The following is a 6,961-nucleotide window of genomic DNA, read 5'->3' on the forward strand; positions in this document are numbered from 1 at the left end:
CCCCAAAAAGAAGCGGCTGAAGAGTATTGTAGGCTCCTGTCTACGATTTCTCGGCCTCCAGTGTCCTCTCTACGTGTTTCTGACGCAGTGCCACCTGCCTCTGTACCTACCATGGACCTTCTATTTTCGATAGGCGAGCTGAATGCGGCAATATCAAACGCCAAGAAACGCTCTTCTCCAGGTTGCGACGGCATAACATATGAGGCGATTTCCCACCTCTCTGATCACTCCCGCTTACGCCTTCTGGAGTAATATAACTGGACGTTGCTGCGGAGTACTCTGCCTGCGGAATGGAAAAGAGCCAAAATTACAGCCATTCTAAAACCTGGAAAGCAACTAACACGGTACGACTCTTTCCGTCCATAGCTCTACTTAGCTGCATTGGCAAAATCATGAAAAAAATGACCTTTAAGAGAATGATTTGGTACCTGGAGAACAGGTAATCTTTATCCACCGGAAATGAATGGGTTTCGAGAAAACCGGTCTGCTATCTACAACATCCTTGCTCTCATGGCGTCCCTAGAAGAAGCATTACACCGCGGAGATATACCAACCGTGGTTTATCTAGACATCAAGTCTGCATTTGATTCCGTCTTCCATACAGCCATTCTAGAGTCCCTTGCTGCTCTTGGTTTTGGTGGGAGGCTGTATGCATGGATTTCCAGCTACTTGGAAGGACGAGAGCTTTTATGAGCGCACCGGATGGTTCTACGTCATATTACAGTATAACTCAAGGAGTACCTCAAGGAGCCGTATTGAGTCCTCTGTTATTTAACATTACCCTAATCGACCTAAAGCGTGTGCTTCCTCCTCGCGTAAAGGTCACAATTTAGGCCGACGACACCTGTATTTGGAGTGCAGCAAGGTCACGTCTAAATACACAACAGAGGCTCCAGAAAGCTCTAAAAACATCTCTGAATATTTTGCTCCGAAAGGCCTCTGCCTCTCACCTGAGAAGAGCGTTGCCATGGCATTTACCCGCAAGCGGATGACTCAGTACCCACTAATCCTTGCGGGCCGTTGCCTGCCCTATGTGCGCACTCAAAGATACCTCGGGATAACCATGGATCGAAACCTCTCCTGTGCCCCTGATGTTCGGGAGCTACGTACTCGCATTTCCGCGGCGGCACAAGTCATTGGATACCCTGCCGGAAGTCAATGGGGTAGTGACTGTCGATAGATGGTCCTTCTCTCCAAGGCTTATGTTGATGGCTTGCTGCGTTATAGCCTGCCTGTTTTGCAGCGGCTGTCGACCACAAGCAAAAAGCAGCTTGATGGGGCAAGACATAATTGTATGCGCACCTTCCTTGGCCTTCCTAGGGGCTCTTCCTGCGCTGGTACCGTTGCGGAGGCTAGCTGCCTGCCCTTAGATGTTCTTCGGCTACAAGAGACATTCCGAATATACCTGCGGCATCGATTGCACACATCAACCAATATTTTGACCCGTGTTGTACAACGCAACTGAAGCTCCAGCTTTGCACACATGATAAACTCTATTAACATATCTGTGCCATCCCAAGCGCGACCAACCATGCCGTCCAATTTCCCCCCTGGACTCTGTCACCGGTGTGCATAAAACTCAACATACCTGGTGTCACCTCAAAGCAAACACTCCCTCAATTCTGCCTCCTTCAACTCGTGCTTGCCCACATCAGTGGCTGTTATCCGCATACGGCCCACATTTTTACGGACAGTTCATCTACACCTCACAGTAGTGCATCGGGCGTCTACGTTTCGTCTACCGGCCAAGCGATGTCCTACCGCCTTGAACGTGCAACGTCATCCACAGCTGCCAAGCTTTATGCAATTAAGCAAGCCCTCCGCTGCATTCTTCGTCAGCCATCAGCAGAATGAGCTATATTCACGGATTCTAAGACAGCGCTGCAACCTAGGGCATGTCAGTTGCTTCAGCATCCACGACCACGTATCCCAGGACATCTTCTACCTGCACCATCTAGCCTATGTCGCTGGACATCATGTGACCTTGCAATGGATACCCGCACATTGTGGCATTCTCGGCAACGAGAAAGCAGTTGATGCGGCTTGCAGAGGGCTACAACTGCGCAATGTAAGAAAAATTCTCTTTACAAAGCACGAGGCTGCAGCGCTAGCGAAGCAGCTTGCCTTAGAGGAACGAAACCGTTTCTGGTCTTGTCCCGAAACTCACCACCCTTTTCTGTATGACATAGACTCTGACCTGAGAATGAGGCTCCCAGAGCGAATCCCACGTCGGCTTGAGACGCTCTACCATCGGCTGCGCCTCAACGCAGCACTTGCGAACTGCTACCGACATCGCCTCGGTCAAACCACAAACCCTTACTGTGATAACTGTGGTTTGCCAGAAACTACTGAACACGTTTTATTTAAGTGTCAGGCGTAGAAACAGGAAAGAAACGACCTCGCCAAGAAGATCGAGTGCCTCAACAATGGATATTTATAATTGAAAGCTCTTCTTGCACCATGGTCGTCTCCATCATCCCAGCGAAAAGTGTTAGATGCACTGTTTGATTATTTCCACGACATCGGCGTCGCAGAGACACTGTAGAACTCCACATCGTCATCCTGTGAGATCACCTGAACTTTTACGTGACCCACGGAACACTCTATGTAGCCTTCTTTTTTACCTCTTCTTTTTTCCCCTCTCTTTCGCCCTACTTTCTTTAGGGCCTTCACCTCCTCCACCCCATCCCCGCAGAGTAGCATGCAGGCGAATACATGCCTGCAGACCTCTCTGCTTTCTTCTAATAAAGAGCTTTCTCTCTCTCTCTCTCAGCCAGACATTAGGGAGGAGGAGGACAAAGGCGACGCAGTTCGTACCAAAAGAGGTTAAGAAATGACACTTGGGAAAGTGACCCTTGCTTCCTGTTAAATTTTTGCTTGCGTTTTTTGACATACTGATCTACGCAAACGTGTACGGGAGAAAACGTTTGGTGACGGCGAGTGGCCAGACCTCCTGCTCTGCAATAAACTTCCTGCGTGCAGCGCCAGTAGTGACCAACAGTTTCCTACGGGTACTAATAACTGATATTTTTTCTATGATGAAGAAAACAAAATTTTAAGTGATGTGTTGCAAAAAGGTAAGTACCAGAGGTCAAGTTAGAAGACTGTAAAAGATGCGGACGCATCTCCGCAGTAATTGCTACCACCAAAGAAATGCTTATAGAAGCATGTGCTTTATAAGGAACATTTTGATACCTTCCCGCGTGCACGAGAACGGCGTGTGTTGCTGCCTTGGGATGGGGATTTTTATCTCCACCGAAATCTGCCCCTGCAGATGTGACGCCGAGTAAATGTGCTGCTGTTCAATGCCGTAATTTTCAGTTTTTCCGATGATTGTGATATGATTATTTTAACATTCGTCCTGCGAAAAGGGATGCTGGCAATACCACTGCAGAAATTTAGTCTGACGCAAAATTCAACGGTGAGTGATCGTACGACTTGAAAAGACTGTGTAGTGCGAGAACTGCTGAAATCTATTCGGTCATCGGCAATACGTTGCTTAACTTTTCTGCTCCACGTGTGCATCGGCAACGTATTCAACACAGAAGATGTTGCCGCGGTGATGCGACAAAAGGTATTTATTTTTCCTGACCTGAGATAACGTGCAAGGAACTAACTGAGCACAGCGGGTTCTTTTTTCCTAGAGAGTGCCGTTCCATTTCAGGCGTCATGCTGTGCGGCTTTGCGAGTTCGGGAAACAGTCTTGGAATGGTGTCTGAATATTCTTTATTCGGCTTACTTCCCAGTAGCTGTATGTGTTTTTGTCCCGGTTAGCGTACCCGGGGGAGTCTGCGCCATAGTTAGGGTGTCCAGAGTGTTCTAATACGTTAAATGTGTGTTATAAAGACGTATCTGGGCATGGGTACAATGGCGCGAAGTTGTGTAGATAATTTCCCTATGTGTAACAAATTTGATGAATAAGTCTGCTAGTTTTACTTTCCTTGTATGCCGGCTCTAAACAAAATTCGCCGAAGTGTTTGAAGCCCCACCTTGTCATCCTACCTTTATTGCTTCGGTATAATGAAGCATATAATACAGAATTCAGTTAGGCATACTCCCGACGAAGTGTCACAGGAAAAGTTCTAGAAGTCTGAAAAATTGCAGGGGCAGGCTACAGTATGTGGTTTAAAGAACACAAAATGAGATGTCAATAAATTGTTGCAGCGATCTCCATAAAAACGGAGATTCCTATAGAAACTGATTCGATGAAAGAAGGTGCTCAACAGACCATTATATAAGCCGGTAAAAGTGCTAAATACACCCATAAAATAATCGTTAAATTGAGCTAAATGCAGAAATACGAAAGAAATAGCACGGAAGTGGAAGGCAATCCCTGTGATGCCATGGCCCACCACCAACGGCAATGACAAGGAAGAAGCTGTGAGCGGGACACCTCTAGCTCAGACATCGCTGCATGTAGATAGTTCTTCGCATCACATAAATACATCGCTTCACCGCTGAATTGTTCGTGTCATCGACCGCCGTAATATATTTCTTGGAATGTGCAGGTTGGAGGGTTTTAGTTTACTTTTTTGAGCAGATGCGTCACCTCTACAAACAGCTGTTTTTACTTTCACGTGGCTGTAATGGGAAATTGTATGCATACGAAATCAGCACAGCAGCAGTGAATCACAAGAATAATGCCCCAGGAAAAGGGTATGGTTCGGCTGGTGTTCGACAGTCTACTACAGGTTCATATTGATCTGATTTCCTCCCAAACTAGTCAAATTTCACCTTGCCTTCATGAAAAGTTTCTTTAGTTCGATTCGCTTGTGAGCGCACCGCAAGTAAACCCCTCTGGCGCTTGTGCAGTGGTGGCACAATGGACGCCGTTCGCGACTTCGTAAGTCGCCGGTTTCATGTTGGACACAGTGTTTGTCCACTGTTGTGGCAGGCAGGAACGGACGGTGTTACAAAACTTCCTGGTGGCCAGATGTTAGGGGTAATGGCTCCGTACCAAAGAAGCTTATCGCATAGCTTACATCTGTCAGGGTGATTTCGGGGCTGGAGAAATTCCGAGTGATCATTGAACCTATCCCCGGATACCGCCATTTGGGAAAGCCCCTACAGGGGGCAGTGTCGTTGAAAAGAATCACAGGTACTTTCTGAAAGAAAATATTGCTTAAACGCAGAGCTTTCCCCTGTGCAACCTAAGTTAAATATCAAGTTAAAAATTGTTTAATAGGATAAGCATCAGGAAATAGTTGGGGGTATTGAGGCGCTTGCGGTGCCTTTGCGAAAAGATCTTGCGTCAGCGGTCTTTCCGGCAGTGCTTGCTGAACGTAAGGATTGCAAGTTTGGACTTACAATGTGGGTGTTGAAGGAATTAGGTTTTGGCGAGGGAAGCTTTGTGTTTAACCCACCTTTTATCCCCCACGAGGGCCATCATATCTTAACCCAAAATTGCTTTTCCTCTAGGGCGGTTTTAGGAAACGTCGCCATCTGTCAGGAATAGAATGCTTTGTTTTAAAAACGTCCGCATTTCATGTCGGATTACATTTCAAAATATTTTATTATTCAATTTCTTTGGCTCCAGCTGCATGGGTGCAATTTTGCGGCATTGCAGTGAAGGCCTATATTTCTGCTTTGAGAAGACGAGGTCGGGTTTTTAATGCATGGCGCTTATGACACAAACTGCCCGACGGCTTTCGGCGTGGTACGAGTGCGTCCAGGGAAGAACTGTTGTCTCAAGCCGCGCATTAGGAACCTTCTTATCCGTCACCCTTGGTTGAGTATGTCGGAGGAGCACCTTGACTTCATCACCTTATACTTGGCCCCTTAAATTGGCTGTGTAGAGTGAGTCTACAGGAAAAGCCCCGCCCGTTTTTTACACACGACAGTAAAGAAGCTCCTCAAAACTGAGTATTTAATATTTACCAGGTAATTACAGTACTCCAACAGCTTTAATGTGAAATAGCAATAAAACGATAAAGTTCAAAAAAAGTTCTAGTGAAAGTGTTTCGCCGTCATCCAAGCGGTGTCACAACCGTTGCGCCCAAGTAGCTGCAACCGCACCTCTGAATCCTGAAGAGGCGTCCCGTCAAACTACAGCGGCTCACGCGGCAGCTGAGAGCAAGAGTGGCGAACTCCTCTGTTTAGTATATGTTGCAGTCGACAATTTCAGCAGACTGTCTTGAAGTAGAGACCTTACAGTCGGCCGATGGGAGGGGTTGCCCTTGTGGGGACGATTGCTGCTGCATAGGGTGCACTAACCCACTAAATGTCACCCACCCAACGACGCCGAAAATGTCGGATAAGAAAAAGGCTATGGAGGCGAACGTGTGCTCAATGATGAAATGACAGCAATTTGTAATATTTGTAATCTGTATAATTTCGTCGTATTGAATTGTACGCCCTCAAATAGTATTTGCTGCCCCGTAATGCATTCGCGACGTTAGGGAGGCAATAAATGAAATAAAATGAAATGAATAGAAACGGCAATAAGGAGCTGTAAACGTGCAACGCCGAACGAAATCCCGCGGTGTTTGTCTGCACCCGTTTATCTCGGGTGGTTTACGCTATAAAAGGGTGCATTCCAAAAAAACCTATTTTAGCAAAGCTCCACTGGTCTGCAAAGCCTATTCCTTAACAAAACCAGTTTACGAGTGGGGCTTCAAAGACGGAGAATAAACGCGGGCTTTGCTTCTTAGGCACTATCCGGAAAAGGGCACGGCGGGAGCTAGACACAAAAATAGCAAGAAAATGAATCAGTGTTGTTTATAAAAATATAACCGCTTTGACATTCGCCTATAGTTTAAAGTCGCTAGATTGTAGTGTTGAGTATGAATGGCAACAGGATGTTTTGTTGCTAACAGCTTGTGTCAAACTTCTGTTTCCAGGACTCACATATCCATCTTATCGCCAGTTTAACCTGACTGTTTTGTGCATCTTCTTGGCCTGGGTTCGTATAAGGTGTAAAAACCACCCTGTATAGAACATAATAACATTTAAGCAGTTCCCC

Source organism: Haemaphysalis longicornis, unplaced genomic scaffold, assembly GCF_048455015.1.
Source record: "Haemaphysalis longicornis isolate Haplotype H1 unplaced genomic scaffold, Haemaphysalis longicornis Haplotype H1 scaffold_13, whole genome shotgun sequence".
Classification (NCBI taxonomy): Eukaryota; Metazoa; Arthropoda; class Arachnida; order Ixodida; family Ixodidae; genus Haemaphysalis; species Haemaphysalis longicornis.